The sequence below is a fragment of the Crotalus tigris genome, unplaced genomic scaffold, assembly GCF_016545835.1.
Source record: "Crotalus tigris isolate CLP2741 ecotype Arizona unplaced genomic scaffold, ASM1654583v1 scf7180000017865.1625608, whole genome shotgun sequence".
In the NCBI taxonomy this organism is placed as follows: Eukaryota; Metazoa; Chordata; class Lepidosauria; order Squamata; family Viperidae; genus Crotalus; species Crotalus tigris.
Window position 1 is genome coordinate 1,099,377 of NW_024096686.1, and position 19,649 is coordinate 1,119,025.

The following is a 19,649-nucleotide window of genomic DNA, read 5'->3' on the forward strand; positions in this document are numbered from 1 at the left end:
AGTGTCCGAATTGTTGTTGCTTTGGCTCAAAATGTTCTGAAATTTCAGTGCTATTAACTTTTATAATGAAAACACCCATACTAATCAGACTGAGAAACTGATCATGTATGTTTAAGAAGGAATTCTACATATATTGTGTGATAAACAGAATGTTTGGCACGTCTTCTTGTGTATATGTGATGGATCTTGAGTTCAGGGTATAAGCTGAACACTTTTTAATCTTATAATTTCATGTGAGACTACAATAGGCACACGTATGCATATTACTATTGCAAATGGCTGGGAAGGGGCATCTGTCTATTAAAATGAATAATTACTACAATTGGTATTTTAACATTTCATCGCCTATTGCATATAGCTAGAAATGCACACGCAGCTTCCAAGGTTTCACAGCCAACCAGCACAGAACTTTTTAGGCTTGAAATCCAAGCACCCTGTTATTTTAGCCTTACGTTTTTACTAAGAGATGGAAAAAGAAAAACGTATCTGAAAGGTTGGATATGCCTGCAGATGTAAAGCTGTGCAAGCAGAAGTATATGTGGATGACCAGATCTAGGGTTGACATAGTCCAGGGGTAGGCAACCTTGGCTCTTTTATGACTCGTAGACTTCAACTCCCAGAATTCCTGAGCCAGCCATGCTGAGGGGAAAGGTAAAGATTTCCAAGCTGAGCCATGCTGGCTCAGGAATTCTGGGAGTTGAAATCCACGAGTCGTAAAAGAGCCAAAGTTGCCTACCCCTGGCAGAGTCCATGGCCACTCTTTGTAAAGGGAAGCTTTACTGCCTCCAAAATTCTTAGATGGCATGAGAAAAGTTCTTGAGTACAGATGCCCATGCTAGAGCATTTCCATGCCGGAATGGGACAAACCTCTTCCTGATCTTGAGAAACTCTACAAGTATATATTGTTAATACTACCCTAAACGAGGAACCAGGAAAGAGAATCATCAGTTTGTTTTCAGTGGACTATGGAACAAATGTTAATGTAAACCTCCTGGATATATGTCATTACACTGAGTATACCTCCTAATTGATGAGACGTTGGCACAGGATATTGGCTTGCAAGACAGCCTCTCAATTAGAGATCCTAGCCTGCCCAGAATGTCATGATCTCACTTGGAATAAAATTAGGTTTTTAATGTGCTACCGGGATGCTGGCCAAAAATGTGCCCAAATTAACCATGCCATCTTTAACAATTGGGAGGAAAAGCTAAACAGATACTCCTGGACTTACAGTATAGTCCCATAGTCGGGATCAGACTTTCTATTTTTTAAGCAAAGCGGTTGTTAAGTGAATCACGGCCAATTTTATGACCTGTTTGGCCACAGTTGATAAGCGAAACCCTGCAGGTGTAAAGTGAGTCATGCAGTTATTAAGTGAACATGGCTTTGCCAATTGCTTTTCAAAAGTCGGCTGCCCTAAAGCCAAAAGATTTTGGTCAAGAATACATATATAGTTAGAGAAGATGACTAAAAAACACACATCAATTTTAAGCCAGAATTATTTTTGGTAGGTATAATTGTAGAAAATTATGAGAAGGAATGTGTATACTTAATGTTACATGTATTAACTGCAGCGAGAATTGTATTTGCTCAACACTGGAAAGATGAAGAATTACCAGCGGAGGAAGAGATAATTAAGAAAAGTTTAGATTGTGCAGAAATGGGCAGACTGACACTAAAAATGAAAGAGAAAGAAGATTCAGAATACTTTGGAACATGGGATACATTTTATCAATGGTAGAGAGAAAGGAGTTTAATATGTATTAGTAAACTAAACACTGAAACCCAGACAATATGTTGCTGATAAAATATTAAGGATTTGTGACTATAAAAAAATTAATAAAATATTGAACAAAAAAAAAAAAGAAAGCCGGTTGGGCAGGTCGGAAATGGCAATCACACATGACCCTGGGACCCTGCAACAGTCATAAATACATGCTGGTTGCCAAGCAACTGGATTTTTACCGTGTGTAGGGATGCTGCAATGGTTGTAAGTGAGAGGAGCAGTAGTTAGTCACTCTTTGCAGTGCCTTTGTCATTTTGAACAATTGCTAAATGAATGGTTGTAAGTTGAGGAATATCTATATGTGGTGCAGGCGTGAAGCTGGCAACCAAGTCCTACGCCTTTACTATTTTACTGAAAGTGTTATCTGAAAGATTTGAGTGATCAAGGCCAGGAGAAGCAACAGAAGACGGTATCTCTGGGTCCACACGGACGTTGAGGGGTTGGTGAACTGATGTAAGGAAAACAGCTTAGTTTTAAATAGTGGAAAAACCAAAGAGATCATTGTCGATTTCAGAAAAGGCAGGCACAGCCACACTCCTCTGTGCATTAATGATTCACCTGTGGAGATGGTTACCAGCATCAAATTCCTGGGTGTGCAGCTAACGGGTAGGCTGGCTTGGTCGCTCAACAGCGAGACACTGGTGAAGCGGGCACAGCAGCGCCTGCATTTTCTGTGTCTTCCTATCCTTACCCTTTCTACAGGGGGACGATCGAGAGCATCCTGTCATACAGCATCACAATCTGGTTTGGAAGCATCACTGCTTCAGATAGGAAGGCGGTGCAGAGAGTGGTGAGGATGGCCGAAAAGATCATTGGCAGCTCCCTCCCTCCCATCCAGGACATAGCACAGAAGCGTTGCTTGAGCAGGGTCCATAAGATTATCTGGGACACTACACATCCTCTTCATGACCTGTTTTCCTTGTTACCTTCTGGGTGGAGGCTTCGTGGTATCCGAAGCAGAGCATCCAGATTCAGCCATAGTTTCATTCCATACAGCATTAACCTTGTGAACTCTCAAGCTTCCTCCTTCCGTTATATATCCAAGATGGACAGTATTTAATATTTGTCTGCTATGTATATGTAGGGGTGTGGGTCTATACATATGTTGTATATAGTATGTTTAGGTGTGTGTCATGTATGTGTTTCACGTTGAGAGCAGGCAACTAAATTTCATTTTTAATGTGTGCTGTTGTGCCCACAGTAAAAAAAATGACAATAAAGGTTATCTTATCTCTGGGGATGACCATGCCATAGGGAAATTGCCATTCGGAATATAAGAGGACAAAGTGACAAAGAGCATGAATGATTGAATAAAAAGAAAGGAAAAAGAGATCCGTTATATATCTTTGAAACTAAGGGTGAAAGTAAGGATGCATTAAGATCTGAAAGAAGGATGTCTGATTTAGTGGACCGGAGCTCATGAATATATGCAGGGAAGTTAAAATGTAGGTTTAATTATGAACGAAAGGCCCAAACCATACGTCTGTAAGTAGCTATTGTGGGGGTAAGAATCCTTGGATTAGTGATACTTGTATGTTACATTGCAATGAGTGGAGATGATGGAAGAACCAAAGATGAACTGAAGAACTGAAGCAAGAATGATTCTCATACATACAATACATCTCACAGCATGGCAAGTATAATCATCTCCATTTTGGTTTTTAACGGGGTTTGAATGTTTACAAATATTGCAAATTATCAAATGTAAAATAAGGGGAAATTTAATAGTTTTTTTAAAAAAATACCTTTTTCTTTGTCTTCTAGTTTTCTTATTTATTTGATAGTATTTTAATTTTGTTAAACTTGCAGTGTCCATCTCCTGTAATTAACATGTATTACACACACACACACAATGGAGAATTCAATACAATGGAGAATTCAATATCAAGTAATTTAGATTAAGTCTCAAACATTTATTATATTAAAAATAACTTCACGTGTGTCGCAGCAAGTTCTTCTCTCATCTCTTCCTTTCCAATTCTATATTTAACTTTGAATGAAAAAAACCAAATAATTATAATGCTCATAAACACTGATCTCTTATATTGTAATTAACATTAATAAATAAAAACATTTTCTTCATTTTCAGTAATGTAAAGTATCTACATAACAGGATATTAAGAATTTAATTATACTATATAAATATTGTATTGAAATAATACAATGTATCAAGATTTATAATAATAAAAAGCGGAGAAAGAGCAGAAAGTAGATTAATCACTCAGTAGGATGAATGGAGACTATCAGGACTATATGGAGCCTTAGAACAGAGTAATAAAGGGCCTACTATTACTTTGTTTTCTACCATAAGTTGACACTGGCTCTTTGCATATTCTTGCAAAGAATCTAATCATTCTGTACTAGCATTCCACTGATAAGGAATTGGGTATAATCCTTCTCAAACCCATGTACATACTCTGTAACAATGCTATGAAAAGTGGAATTACCCATTAATAGTATGCACATAGTTTCCATTAAAAAATGAAAAAAAAGGAAGCTTGGTAGAATGATGAAGTGAAAAAGACTGTGGATATAGAAATGTGCATGTATGAGAATGCTTGTTGCAAAATATGAGGATAAGATTAGAAAAAGATTTTGAATAATACCAGTGCTTTTTTTGTTAAAAAAAAAAAAGTGCCAGAACTCAACACACGTCATACAACCTGCCTTGCCTACCCTACAAGGTTTACCTTTGTAATTGAAAAAAAAAAACTTCAATTTTTAGTGTATCTAAAAGACTAGGACAGGCTGGCTCAGGAATTCTGAGAGTTGAAGTCCACGAGTCATAAAAGAGCCAAGGTTGCCTACCCCTGGACTAGGATTTTATTCAAGGTAAGTTAATACTATCAAGGATACCATGCACTGTGTGACTTTAAATTACAAGAACGCATTTTATTAATTTTTTGGGACATTTACCACTGGCATACCCATTTAGTTTAATGAGTGGAAATGTCAGCTTTCTATGTGGAATGAAATTGACCCAATAAAACAAAATTTGGTTGCTTGTAAAAGATTGAAATATTTTTAAGAAGTTGTCAAACAAGGTGGAAAAATTTAAATTTGGAGTTTAATACAGATATTGACTTGAAACAAATTAAAGTTGAAACTTTGTCAGTGAACAGATTACTTTTAATTTACCTTTACGTTAAACCCAATTTAATAAATAGATCTGATTAAACTTTATACTGTAGGTCTACCTTTACATCTGACCAATACATAATTAATATATATTATTATTAATAATAATACCTCCAAATCACAAGACATTGGCTTTATTCTTATTCTTCCCCTCTGCAGTTTGAAAATAAAGTATAAAAGACTAAAAAGAGATTTTTGTAGACATCCCAGCCTTTGAACTACCCAAGGAACCGAAACAGCAAAATTTCACTGTCGGGCAAGCTTCCACGCCAGCCGCCTTTCTTTCCTCTCGCTTTGCCTCTTTTCAACCTCACACCCTACCTTCTGTAAGGGAAGGCAAAAGGCTCGCTACCCTCTCATGAAAGATGGCCTCCATGTTTATCTGTCTCCCACCGCCACTGTCAGCTTCCACACCACATGGTCTGACCCAGCCAATCAAGCCACGCTCTGGCTGTGGTACTCCAGCACCTCATGGCTCCTCCTAGAGCAGGGGTGTCAAACTCAATTTCATTGAGGGCCGCATCAGCATTGTGGTTGCACTCAGGGGGGTGGGAGAGGGTGGCCAGGGTGGGTGTGGTCTACTGGGTGGGCATGGCCTATTGGGTGGGCATGGCCAGCTCTACATCGTTCACACCAAGGGTGCCTGTGGGGACCTGGGCAGGAGTGGGACAGATCTAACAGTCTCTGGCAGAAGGGGGTGGGACCGGGGCAAGTGCCAAGGCATGGTCCACTGGAGGAGCCTCACTGCCTGCTGAAACCCCTCCCCTGGAGCCCATCAGGCCAGATATGTGAAGTAGGCAAGGGCCATTTGCTGGCCACTTCCAGGCGATGGTGCGTTTCTTCATTCCTCACAAAGGGTGACACCTCCCCAGCATACACCCAGGGGGCGGGGCCGACGCTGCAGGGGCTGGTTCCTCACTGTTTCCAGACGGCCTTGTGGAGCTAAGACTGAATGCGTTTCAGCATAGATGGCCACCACAAAATTGTACATTGGCTTCTAGCAGGCGTGGGCCAGAGCCAAGGCAGCGGGGGCTGTTCCCTCACTGTTTCCAGGATGGCTTTGGGGGCCACATCAAACCACTTCGCAGGCCACATACAGACCCCGGGCCTTGTGTTTGACATGTCTGTCCTAGAGGAGGCAGACAGTGCCGGAGGGGACCCCGCTCGCACCGTACCGCCAGCGGGACATTTTCAAAAACAAACGAGGGTAGGAAGAGCAACAATAGGAAAAGAAATGAGTGAGGAACAAAAAAACCTGAGGAAGATTGAATGGAAACTGGGAGACCATGAGTTCTAGTCCTGCGTTAGTCACAAAGCAAGCTAGGTGACCTTGGGCCAATCCCATTCCCTCTCAGCCCTAGGAATAGGCAAGGGTAAACCACTTCTGAAATCTTAACAAGAGGAAGGAAGGAAGGAAGGAAGGAAGGAAGGAAGGAAGGAAGGAAGGAAGGAAGGAGGGAGGGAGGGTAAGGATAAGGAGGGAGGGTAAGGAGGGAGAGGGAGACGGAGGGAGGGAGGGAGGGAGGGAGGGAGGAGGAAGGAGGGAGGGAGGGAGGGAGGGAGGAAGGAAGGAAGGAAGGAAGGAAGGAAGGAGGGAGGGAGGGAGGGAGGGAGGGAGGGTAAGGAGGGAGAGGGAGACGGAGACGGAGGGAGGGAGGGAGGGAGGAAGGAGGGAGGAGGGAGGGAGGGAGGGAGGAAGGAAGCAAGGAAGGAAGGAAGGAAGGAAGGAAGGAAGGAAGGAAGGAAGGAAGGAAGGAAGGAAGGAAGGAAGGAAGGAAGGAAGGATCTGTTACGTATTGGTGGTAACACTTAGAGATTTTTTTAAAAAAATTAAAAGAGCCTTAAGATGACTTCCTTTCTCCCTCCCCCAGTTCTGCAGGGGATTCAGCTCTCTGTTCATTTCACTTCAAATTGCATTATTTATATCCCCTTGAAGAGGCATTATTTACATGTGTTTATATTTATTGCAATAAACATGCAAGCCTTTCAGTTTGAAAATCAATAGAGTCATAGGATGTTTAACTGGGCTGAAAGCAGTGCTCTGCCAAATGACTGCTTTCCTTCAAACACAGAGAGCTCCGTGAAAGGGATGAAAGGAAGTAGATCAAGCATTTGGCATAGCATTAATTTCAATCCAGCTATATATCTGACCCGAACAGTGCATGAATCCAAGTAAATACAGGAATAAACATCAAATTCTTACCAATTATAAATAGGCTTCTTATGACTAAGAAAGCTGCTGCTGCTGCTGCTGCTAATATAAACTATTCACTCAACAGACATGAATAGTAATGCTGCAGAATCCTTCAGAGATTAAGAACTTGTTCTCATTTTTTCTCTCTTAAAATTCATCCTTTACAGAACGCCCTCAAAATGCCCATCATAAATCAGTACATTCTTGAATAGTGGTTATGAAAAACACAAAAAATGCCAAAAATAGCAGGCAAAAGATACAATCAATTAATGTTTTAAACATGTAGAAAGAATGGATCGAGCCAAAATATAAAGCGAGATTGGTGAACGTGATCCATTAAAGTTGAACACTGTTGCCAAACATTGATAGTAGTCTACTTCTAAAAAATAGCAAAGTATGAAGTGCATAAACATTCAGGAATTTTTTTTTTAAAAAAATGTTTGGTTTGTTATTTCAACCCCCCAAAACATTCTGGTAAAGGGTAATAGGAGATTAATTTTAGCATCTCCTGGAAGGCGTTAGATGACAAATACCAAACAGATTGCATTGTGTTCCATGATCAAACAATCAGAATAGAGCTTGGAAGGGACCTTGGAGGTCTTCTAGTCCAACCCCCTTCTAAAACAGGAAACCCTATACCATTTCACACAAATGGCTGTCGAGTCTCTTCTTTAAACCCTCCAGTGATGAAGCACCCAACAGCTTCTGAAGGCAAGCTGTTCCACTGGTTAATTGTCATCACTGTTAGGAAGTTTCTCCTTAATTCCAGGTTGCTTCTCTCTTATGTCAATTTCCAATCATTGTTTCTTGTCCTGCCTTCTGGTGCTTTGACAGAGGGCCATGGCTAGTGGTGAACAAATGGAACGATTCAAAGGTGAAAAGCAATTCAGGTTTTATTACTGCACTTTGAAGAGATTTGTCTTAAGTAAAATGCAATTGTTTTTATAAATTTTATCAAATATTATAGATTGTTCAGCATTTCTTACACTTTTTAGGAAAAAAAAAAAAACCCAAACTATACTCCAAACTAAACTCTCCATTTGGACTATTGCAATGTGCTGGAACATTTTTAATGTTAGTTCTATTTGACATTTGGGTTATTTTTTTTTTCTTTTCCCTTTTTTGTGCACAAGAATTCCACCCCCCTCATTGTTAGTGTTGGATGTTCATTTTTCTGTTTGAATTTTATTCTTGTTGAATAAATGTTTTAAAAATGTATCTTTCTTGCATGTCCAAGCTATATTCCTAACTATAGACCAGTGGTGGCGAATCTATGGCATGCGTGCCAGAGGCAGCACGCAGAGCCCTCTCTGTGGGCACATGCGCAGTCGCCTCAGCCCTGCCTCCTCTGTGGCCACCCCCTCACCAGCAGCTCCCCCAGAGAAGAGTCACTCCCAGGCGCAGCCCGCATGGAGCAGCGCAGCCAAGGACATGACAGCCAGGCAGCGGGGATAAGATTCCACCCTCGCACTGTCATGCACAGATGATGCTGTGGGGCACAAGCGGAGGGCATGGCCGCCATGGTGCTGCAGGGCCACCTGGGCAATCTGCTGCGGTGGGCCATGGAGGCGGTGGGTGGCCCTGCGGGTGGATGGGGCATGGGGGGGCAGAGCGGGGGCAGAGAGGGGCAAGACAGTTTTGGGGCACTCGGTTCGCCATCACTGCTATAGACTATTGCAATGCACTCTACGTGGAGCTACCCTTGAAAAGTATCTGGAAGCATCAGCTGGTGCACAATGTATCTGCATGGGTAATCTTGGGCCCCATAGAACAGAGCATGTAACACCTTTGCTGCGCAAGCTGCACTATGTGCTGGTTTGCTTCCAGGTCCAAGTCAAGGTGTTAGTTAAGACCTTTAAAGCCCTACATGGCAGGGGTCAGGTTACCTACAGAATTGTCTTTGGCCCATCATATCAGACCATCCGACCCAGTTAGGCAGGGAAGGTATGTTGCAGACCCGGTCAGAAAGAACTCTGACTGGCAGGATCCAGGATGAAAGCCTTCTCTGCCATTGTCCCCCTTTTTAAAATTGTATATACTGGTTTCATATTTTAATATTTTATTTGTACATCTCCCAGAGTCCCTGTGTGAGAGAGATGGGCAGTTTCAAAATTTGATAAAGAAATACATAAATATTTAAATAAATTGTCATGAGCAAATAATTCTATTCTGTGTTTTTGCTGCACTGGCTCCAGTTTCTCTACTTCAGTCACATAGTGTGACTTTGTCCCAAAGGTGCTTTTTAAAGAGGCGATTGGACTTTCTTTGTTTTATCTTGAAGATGTTTCGCTTCTCATCCAATAAGCTTCTTTAGTTCATTCTTCATTCTTGAAACATCTTCAAGGAAAAACAAGAAAGTCCAGTTGCCTCTTGACAAAGCACGAGAATCTCCATAGACATAGAGTGACTTTCTCTAACCTGATGTCTTCCTGCTGCCCTGGATTACAATATACATAATTCCCAGCTAGCATGGCCATTAGTATATTCAAACACATCTGGATGATATGTTAAAGAAGGCTGCTATCCAGTGAACATACTCACACTTACCCACACACATTCATTGTTGTTGGTTTCTCACCACCATTTTCAAAGAAACAAAATGATCTGAACTGGTGGTTCAGAAACAATATATTGAAGCAGGTCACATGGAGTTTCATATAAAACCAATTTTTGACATTTTAAATTTACAAAAATATTTTGGTAGTTCCAATAAATGATGAAAAAAATGGGCAAGAATGGGAGACGCTAGGGAAAAAAAGACACTCCCCAAACATTGCAATGCAATGCACACAGTACAATAAATCCTGTGATTTAAAGGTTAATGCATGCAAAAATAAGGGAGAGGGGGATATGTGCAAAAGCTGAAGAGGAACAGTGTTTTTTACTGCTGAATCATCAAAGATTAAAGCAAAAAAAAAAAACCCAACACAACAGCAATATTGGTTGGGATGCTTCCATGCAGTCTCAACCGGAACTGCTTAGCTATACAGATTAAGAAAATGCAGAAGTATTTGGATGACTCAGTTGAGTCATTCCATTCCCCCAACACCCACTCGAGCAATTTTGCACATTCTAGATTTGCTTAGTCACTGAAAGGACTGCCAAAGGATTTTCTAGGCTAGCCTTTCTCCAAATTGATATCTTGGATTACAGTTCTCAGAAATCTCTCCTAAATATATCCAGCATCATGAAGTTGGATTCCCAAATCCTTTGGAGCAACTGTCCATTTCCTCAGTCTGATGTTATCCATCTATGCTAGCCTGATTACATTTTGGTTGAAAACTATGGGAGTTGCAATCTAAGAGTCCAGAGGACATGAGGTAGGAGAAAGCTGAGCATACTGTAGCTATGGTGTGGGGGAATCTCCAGCTAGAGATGAGCTGTGGTGGTGTAGTGATTAAAATGCAGGCTATATCTGCTGATTGCTGGCTGCCTGCAGTTTGGCAATTCCATCCTAACCAGCTCAAGGTTGACCCAGACTTCCACCCTTCTGAGGTCAGTAAAATGAGGACCCAGATTGTTGGGGGCAATATGCTGACTCTGTAAACCATTTAGAGAGGGCGGTAAAGCACTGTGAAGCAGTATATAAGTCTAAGTCAGCGGTTCTCAACCTGTGGGTCGCGACCCCATTTGGGGTCGAACGACCATTTCACGGGGGTGGCCAAATAATGCAGTCCGCCATTTTTTTCCCCTTTTCCTTAGCTGTGCTACTCCCTTTTATTCTATTGGCTTTTGAAAGCCAATAGAACAGACTCTCTTGAATAGAGTCTACTTCTATTGGCTTTCAAAAGCCAATAGGAATTGTCCAGGCTGTCTCTGCCCTGCTGAGCCCGCCAAAAGTCCCATTCTGCAAACGGTGCTACAAGTTGTCTGCAGCGAAGGCGAGCTGTCTGGGAGTTTCCACCCCTCCCTGCTGAGCAACTACTAAGAATGGAAGTAAAAGAGGGCCAGGGGTGGGAGGTGAGAGGCCGGCGGGTGCAGGGAGGGTTGCTGGCACACTTGGGGCCCGGCGGGTGCCTTACCTCCCTTGGGCTGGGCCAGCTGGTGGCCCAGCCAGTGGTCGGCCTGTGCCATCTCTGCCGCTTGCCAGCTATGCCTCGGTTGGCGCAGAGGGCAGCACCACGCATGCGCGGCGCTCCCGAGCATGAAAAGTCCTCAACTTATGACCGGTTGGGTAGTCCTCGACTTATGACTGGTTGGGGGGTTGCGGCATTAAAAAAGTTGAGAACCACTGGTCTAAGTGCTATTGCTATTGCTAGACTGGAAGGAGGTGTTAGGGGGGGACTTTGCTTAGAGTCCTTGCACTACAGAAAGTGGCACAAGCCTGACCTCCCCCAAATCCCTGAAGCCTTATCTGACTGTTCCCAAGGGAATGCAGTCTGGCGAGATTCCTGTGACGTAATCCTTGTCAAGTTTGGAGGAAATCAGGAGATTCAGGCAGTTCAAATGAGTATAAAGATATATTTAAGAGCCGAGGTGGCGCAGCAGTTTGGGTGCAGTACTGCAGGCCACTTTAGCTGACTGTGTTCAGCAGGTCAGCGGTTCAAATCTCACCGGCTCAAGGTTGACTCAGCCTTCCATCCTTCCGGGATAGGTAAAATGAGGACCCAGATTGTTGGGGGCAATGAAAATATATATATATATACATTGCTTACTGGTGTACATCGCTTAGAGAGTGCTTGCACTTAAAGCGGTATATAAGTCTCATAAATAAATAAATAAATAAATAAATATTGCAATCTTAAGCTCTCTACAAAAATCTGAGCTACTAACGGTCAAAGGAAATGAGCGGGAATTAAGGAGGCATTCAAGGTGGGCTGGACTTAGATCTCTTATGGACACACAGGGACTCATGACTTATAATGCATTTGACCCCTCCCTTGGGCTCAGCTTGGTCATCTCCTATAGTCCTCAAATTACAACCATTCACTTAATGACCATTCAGTTACAACAGCACTGAAAAACGTGACTTACAACCGAACTTCACATTTACAACTACTGCAGCATCTCCACTGTCATGTGATCAAAATTTGGATACTTGGCAACCAGCATGTATTTATAATAGTTGCAGCTCATGAGATTGCCGTTTGTGATCTTCCCAGCTGGCCTCTGAGAAGCAAAGTCAGTGGAGGAACCCGGGTTCCCATAATGACCGCATGATTCTCTTAACAACTGCAATGGTTCGCTTAACAATGTAGCAAGAAAAGTCATAAAACTGGGCACAACTCACTTAATAATTGCCTTGCTCAGCATCAGAAATGTCGTGGTTGTAAACTGAGGACTACCCATAAAGCTTCCTGCTGTCATCGTAAGTTGAGGACCACCTGCAAAGCTTCTACTACTCTTGAGTGGTTCTGATAGCTTGCACCAGACAATACCAAAGACGTAAACATTGGTTTACATGTAACTTCTCTTTCTCGAAGTGCTGTAGATGATAATTCACATGATTCTTTGAGGAAAGTCATTGTATATATGTGTATATGTATATGTATGTGTATGTTTGTGTGTGTGTGTGTGTGTGTGAATTCATTCTCCAGTAAAAAATAGCTATTTTGCTGAGAATTCTGGGAACTCCATTTCACACATCTGGAAGGCATCCAGTTGGGGAAAGCTGGGGATACAATTGTAAGGCAGGAGAGTACACATTCGGGTGGGGGTGGAGTCCAACATTAATTAGTGTTCAACATCAGGTCTCTACAGAGCTTAACTATATGCTGCTTGCTCTTTATTGTAACATGAAAAATTGTGCAGGAAGAGGACATTCAGATTCATAGAACACAAGATTCAGACTGTTTGGATATTTTTTTTTACTTTGCTCCACTAGCAAAAAGCTACCTCTGACAACAGCCATGAATCATCGGAAATGGAATACCTGAGGTAAGTTTTTAATTTTTTTAAAAAAATGTAGCTTTCCAATGTCTAACGGGTAGGTCAGGATCTGACTAGAGCCACGCTATTGTCCATGACTGACCACAATCGTGGATCTGTGCAGCTGTCAGCTCTGAGCTTTTTTTTTCCCCCACCCCTTGAATTCACAATCTATGCTCACGCTCTCTGTCCTCCTGCAAGACATGTTATGCTACAGTAGAATAAATGTCATTTTAAAAAAATAGTGTCTAGACAGTTGTCTGTGCATGATCAGACAATGTGACCGAACAAAGAAGTCAATGGGAAAAAGGTTGTGAGCAACTGCAAACTGTAAAAACAAAGTTCTCGGGCAAACTGTGGCTGATCTGTCCAGTGCATGCTTTTGAGGAGCAACCCTGCCCCTCCACACCCTCACCCACGCCCCTGACAAGAATGAACTCTCCATGGGAGGAGACTTTTGTAACTTTTTCAGGTGTTGCCAGTATCGGCTGTCCTGAAATGAGTTGGGTTATATCTTCAGCATTGAGAGAATGTATCCATGTGAAAATCTAGACGTGGTGGCGAACCTATGGCATGCGTGCCAGAGGCGGCACTCGGAGCCCTCTCTGTGGGCACACACGCCATGCCCCAGAGATGGCAACCGTCCCTCTTCAACCATCCGCCCGCTAACTCGCTGAGGTCCCACATGGCCAGATGCATCCCAGCACCCATGCACTCGCTGGCCTCTGTGTGCGAAGGCCCATGGTGTCAGGCAGCAGCCGCCCGGCCCCTGCCTCACCTTGCCTTGTGACAATGGCACCACCGCTGTGCCTCACCTTGCCTTGCCTCATCCCGCAGGACGAGCCTCCTGCCACCGTCCCACCTGCCAGAGACCCCCCGGATCTCCCCCAACCCTGCCTGGCCCCCACAGGCGTCCCTCCCCATGAGCAATATCAAGGTGATCACGCCCACCTTGGCCACACCCACCCAATGTGCCATGACCACCACATCCACGCCCACCCAGTGGGCCACGCCCACCTGGCATCCAGCGATAAATAAGTAGGTTTTGGGTTGCAGTTTGGGCACTCGGTCTCTAAAAGGTTCGCCATCACTGATCTAGACTACAAGTCAGTTTGGTCTTAGTGATTAAGGCTAGAACCCGGGACACTATGAGCTGTAGTTCCATTTTAGGTATGAACGTGGCTGGGTGACTTTGGGCCAGTCCCTGTCTCTCAGCCCAACTCACCTTACAGGTTTGTTGTGGAGAAAATAGGAGGAGGAAGTATTAGATATGTTCACCACCTTGAGTTATTTATAAAATAACAAAAGGCAGGTGTAAAGAAATAGAAAGAAAAAATAAGGGTTTTTTCAGCACAAGGGGAAAAAAACAGCCAATTCACTGGCCGTTAGCATATCAATCAACCAATAGGAAGGCACCACATAAATGCATATAGAGAAGTTCCCTGAGGATGGGGTCCAGCATGAGTCCAAAACCTCAGAAGACTAAATTTCTGGCCAGGTGACTGACCCAGATTGGATCTTGAAAAAATAAGTATGGTAAAACATGCAGATACCTACAGGAATATCCTAGAGAAGCCAGCATGAAAGATCTTAGTCATTCTAATGGTGATGCCTTTTTACCTGGCTCCGAAATTGTATCTGTATTTTTTCAAAGACATTACCTCAGTGGTTCTCAACCTTCCTAATGCCACGACCCCTTAATACAGTTCCTCATGTTGTGGTGACCCCCAACCATAAAATTATTTTCGTTGCTACTTCATAACTGTAATTTTGCTACTGTTATGAATTGTAATGTAAATATCTGATATGCAGGATGTATTTTCATTTCTTTCCTCTCTCTTTCCTCTCTCTTTCTCTTCTCTTTCCTCTTTCTCTCTTTCTCTCTCTTTCCTCTCTTTCTCTTTCCTCTTTCTCTCTTCCCTCTCTCTTTCTCTCTCTTTCATTTCTCTTTCTCTTCTCTTTCTTTCCTCTTTCTCTCTTTCCTCTCTTTCCTCTCTCTCTCTCCCTCTCTCTCCAGGTGAGGAGAGAAAGAGAGAGAATGAAAGGCAGATGGCGCTGAACGGGTGAGGAGGGGGAGCAGGACAAGAGGGAGCAGCTATGGCGGCGGCACGGTGGCGGCCACTGCAGCATCGTCAGGAATCCCCGCTGCCCCCAGCCTGGCCGCCGCCCCGCCGCGTCCTCAGACGAATGGGCAGGGAGGGGGAGCAGGACGGGAGGCAGCGGCTCTGGCGGCAGCCACTGCAGCATCATCAGGGGTCCCCGCCGCCACCACCGGCCCGGCCGCCGCATCCTCAACCGAACAGGCGAGGAAGGGGAGCAGGACGGGAGGCAGTGGCTCTGGCAGCGGCTACTGCAGCATCGTCGGGGTCCCATGCACCATGGGCAGCCATGCCAGCAATGGGGAGTGCCACCACAGGGACGAGGGAGGTACCGACCGCCACTGGCCCCACCGCCCTCGCAGCCCAAGGTCTCCTTCTCCTGCAGCACCGAGGGCGGTGGCGGCAGCGCCACCGATGACAAGGCACCACCGATGGGGCCAGGCATCGGAGAGCCCCACGGCAGCCAGGCAACAGCAGAGGATGGTGAAGGGGTGCGGCTGCCTGGTTGCCGCCTCCTCTCCGGCCTTGCTCAGCCAGAGAAACATGTGGCCGGCTCGGCTTCCCAGGGAGCGATGCTGCCGCCGCCCCAGCCAGAACTACCGCCCAGCCCGGCCTGGGGAAACATGTGGCTGGCTCAGCTTCCCAGGGGGCAATGCCCCCGCCGGCCACCACCCCAGCCATGACTGCCACACTGCCCGACCTGGGGAGACATGTGGCCAGCTCAGCTTCCCGGGGAGCAATGCCCCTGCTGGCCACCGCCCCAGCCGGGAGTGCTGCCCAGCCCGACCTGGGGAGACACGTGGCTGGCTCGGCTTCCCGGGGTGCGATGCCCCCACTGGCCACCGCCCCAACGGGTTGCCGACCCGTGTCTTAGGCGACCCCTGTGAAAGAGTCATTCAACCCCCAAAGGGGTCGCGACCCACAGGTTGAGAACTGCTGCATTACCTTATTTCCTTTTTTTGTATGCAGCTTTATAAATTGCAACAAATAAACCTCCACACAGGCATCTACACAAATGGTAGAAGCAGAGAGAATTCTCAACACAGTATTTTTGACATCATCATTCATTAAGATCATCTCTTTGTATTTTTTTTTCTTTCATCCTCCTTTGTGCTGCTGCTGTTTGCATGACAATTAGTAAAGGGAAATTGTGGAAAGTCCTATTTTTCCGCAGGAGCGATGGCTGTGTTCACTTAACTTAACCGCCGCTTAGAGAATTCGTTGAAACAGAACTCTGGGTTTGCCAAATTCACTGGATCACAGCCTAGCCAACAGAGGTTGGATCTGCAAAACAAGACAGACTGAATTGTGCCTGGCTCCCTTGTGGTTCAGTATGTTATATGAACACAGTTTGTAACCAGGAGAGGAAAGAAGGGAGTTAATGTGACTAATAAGCTCTGTGATTAATAAAGGGAAAGAATAGGAAATAGCTTTGGGGCAGAGCTCCATAGCACTTTATACAAAGAATCCCAGGCTTGTTCAGAATTTGTCTCTCTGAAAGATTGGAATTTGGAAAACCATTCCCAGACAATTATATCCTTAGTCTAGAATGGACCTTCATTGACTCAGTCATTGACTCACCATAGACAGTTTGATCTAGTGGTTAAGGTGCTGACCTGGGAACCAAGAGATTGTGAATTCTGATTCTTCCTTAGGCAAGGTGTCTAGGTGACTTTGGGTCAATCACTCTCTTTCACCCCAACCTACAGAGTTGTTGTTGTGGGGAAATTAGGAGAAGGAAAAAGTATAGGCAGTCCATTTAGTGACCGTTCGAAGTTATAATGGCCCCGAAAAAAGTAACTTATGACCATTTTTCACACTTATGATCCAAATTCGGACACTTGGCAACTGACTCATATTTATGACGGTTGCAGCATCCCGGGGTTATGTGATTCCCTTTTGAGATCTTCTGACAAGCAAAGTCAATGAGGAAGGCAGATTCACTTAACAACCGGCATTCAAATGCAATGATGCCTTTAACAACTGTGGCAAGAAAAATCGTAAAATGGAGCAAACTCACTTAACAAAAGTTTCACTTACCAACATAAAATTTGGGCTCAATTGTAGTTGTAACTTGAGGACTACCTCTATTAGGTACATTTGAGATAAAAAAGTCAAATAAACAAATGAAAGTAAAGGCCTGTTAAAAAGGAGTAGAAAGGAAGAGAGGGAAAGGTAAACAGACTACACAGATTTTCGGTTGTTAACACTGGGAGTTAACCAGGGAGACAATCTGCTAACTGATTCAGCTGTTCCAATATATCAAGGGAAAAATACTGGAGAGGGGAGAACAGCTGGTGCGACATATCTTTAATGCCTAAGTAGATATTAGAGAAACATTGCTAATCATTATTCAGAAGACTCCAAAGGACATTTAAACTCTTTGGTTTTCTTACAGATCACACAGGAACCTGTCTACTATTCTCTGATGTCACTGCCTCTTGCATTTCAGATTCCCGATGGCAGCTCCAAGACCCACACAGTCTATGGCAGCTGTCCACAGACCGGCAACGGCAGCAGGGGTGGAGGGGGGAGTAGATGGTTGCAAAGAAGAAGAAGAAGAAGAAGAAGAAGAAGAAGAAGAAGAAGAAGAAGAAGAAGAAGAAGAAGAAGAAGAAGAAGAAGAAGAAGAAGAAGAAGAAGAAGAAGAAGAAGAAGAAGAAGAAGAAGAAGAAGAAGAAGAAGAAGTAGTAGTAGTAGTAGTAGTAGTAGTAGTTGGAAGGGACCTTGGAGGTCATCTAGTCCAATCCCCCTATACTATTTCAGACAAATAGCTGTCCGGTCTTTTCTTAAAAACATCCAGTGTTGGAGCTTTCCCCGCTTCTGGAGGCAGGTTGTTCCACTGGTTAATTGTTCTCACTGTCAGAAAGTTTCTCCTTAGTTCTAGGTTGCTTCTCTACTTGGTTAGTTTCCATCCGTTGCTTCTTGTCCTGCCTTCAGGCCTTTGGAGAATAGCTTGACTCCCTCTTCTTTGTGGCAGCCCCTGAGATATTGGAACACTGCTATCATGTCCCCCCTCGTCCTTCTCTTCATTAGACTAGAGTAGACATATCCATGTGCAACCTAATATCGCACATGTGCAAATAAAGCTTCACACACTCACCTGCCTCTTGCACAGCCTAGGGTTTGGGGACCCCTGGTCTATGGTATTAACTTATGTCACCACTACCTTCCTCTTGCTTCCTGTTTAGATTAAAAGGATGACTTTCAGCAGAGCAAATGTCAGACCTGTCCTGACTTGGACATTTAGGGAAGAAAGACCCTCAACTCCATTGTTGGAAGTGAAAGTTTCTTTTACTAAAGTCAAGCAGTTACAGCAAAAGTAAAGCTGGGTCTGAGTATTCCCACACAAAGCCTACCATTTACCTGGCCCTCCCCCCCATTTTCCTGGCCCCTCAGTGTCCAACAGCATTCATTTCTAATGTTTTGGGTATGGCTTTGAGGTTTGGCACCTCTTTGATGTAGTTTCAAATTCCATTCTCAGGCTGCGTCCTTCCATAATCAGTCAGTTTATTTTGGATTGACACCTCTGGCTGTCAACCTGTCAGGTTCCCCACTTTACTACCATTCCTTACTTCCCCAATTGCCTCTCCTCTCCCTTTCATTTTATGGCAGGATGCCAGCGAAGCAAACTATGATGAAGATGGCAGGCCTGACAGTGAGCACCACCCTGTCTCTGATTGGTGAATTAGCCAGCGCCAATTGGTCATATTCACAGGAACCTTCCAGAAAAAGCATCATGATAAGATGCACTTCTGCTTCTCAAAGATGTGTCCACATCATCATGATCTTTCTAAACTTCAATTCATTCTTGAGTGACCTGTCCCAGCTTCATGACATGAAGATAATTTTGTGCATTAAGGAACAGGGATAGAAATGGGCAAGGCAACACAATAGTTTTCTCCAAATTAAATAAGTGTATGTTACCCACTGTGGGAGCTTCTATCCATAAAACAATGAGGTCAAGCTTGGGGGTGGGGGAGGAAGAATCCAAAACCAGAAGAGAATTAATCTTTGCACTAAAAGGGGGAGGGGTTACAGGCACCTCCACTGATGCAAATGAAACTAATTGGAATAAAACTTGCAAAGATTTATAGTGTTGTTTTGTCTTTAGTTAGAATGCAAACCCATACAAGAGCAGTAAATAAGCTAAAAATGTAGTATAATTTATCCTAAGAAAAATCCATCAAGAAAATATAGTATAATTGAACCCAGGAAAAAGCCATCAAGAAAACACAGTATAATTTACCCCATGAAAAATCAAGCTTTTGTATTCAAAGACAAATATGTAGCTTTTGCAGCTTCACAGTATTCCATTCCAAATATTCTTCTGGTTTATCCGGGCCCTACATACTTTAATTGCTCTGCCACAAGTCTCTCTAATTCTAACCAATAGTATAATCAAAAACCTAAAACTTGCAGCTTAAAAGCTACAAGTAAATTAAAATATAACAACTACTGGAAGAATTAAAAATGGTTTTTGATATCCTTGGCATTAAAGCACGTAATAGTTATTATCCAGCTCTCCCGTTTTCTTCAAGTGAGTAAACCCAAATCTTCTGGA

The 19,649-nt window shown here is 43.7% G+C and overlaps 1 long non-coding RNA gene across 1 annotated transcript; it reads left to right on the forward strand.

The window, feature by feature from the left end:
* The first annotated feature begins 10,265 nt into the window (after positions 1-10,265).
* On the forward strand, positions 10,266-15,049 carry LOC120308083. Its single transcript, XR_005556739.1, has 3 exons — positions 10,266-10,438; positions 12,943-12,995; positions 15,004-15,049. It is a non-coding gene; the product is annotated as an uncharacterized LOC120308083 (long non-coding RNA).
* The last annotated feature ends 4,600 nt before the right edge of the window (positions 15,050-19,649 follow it).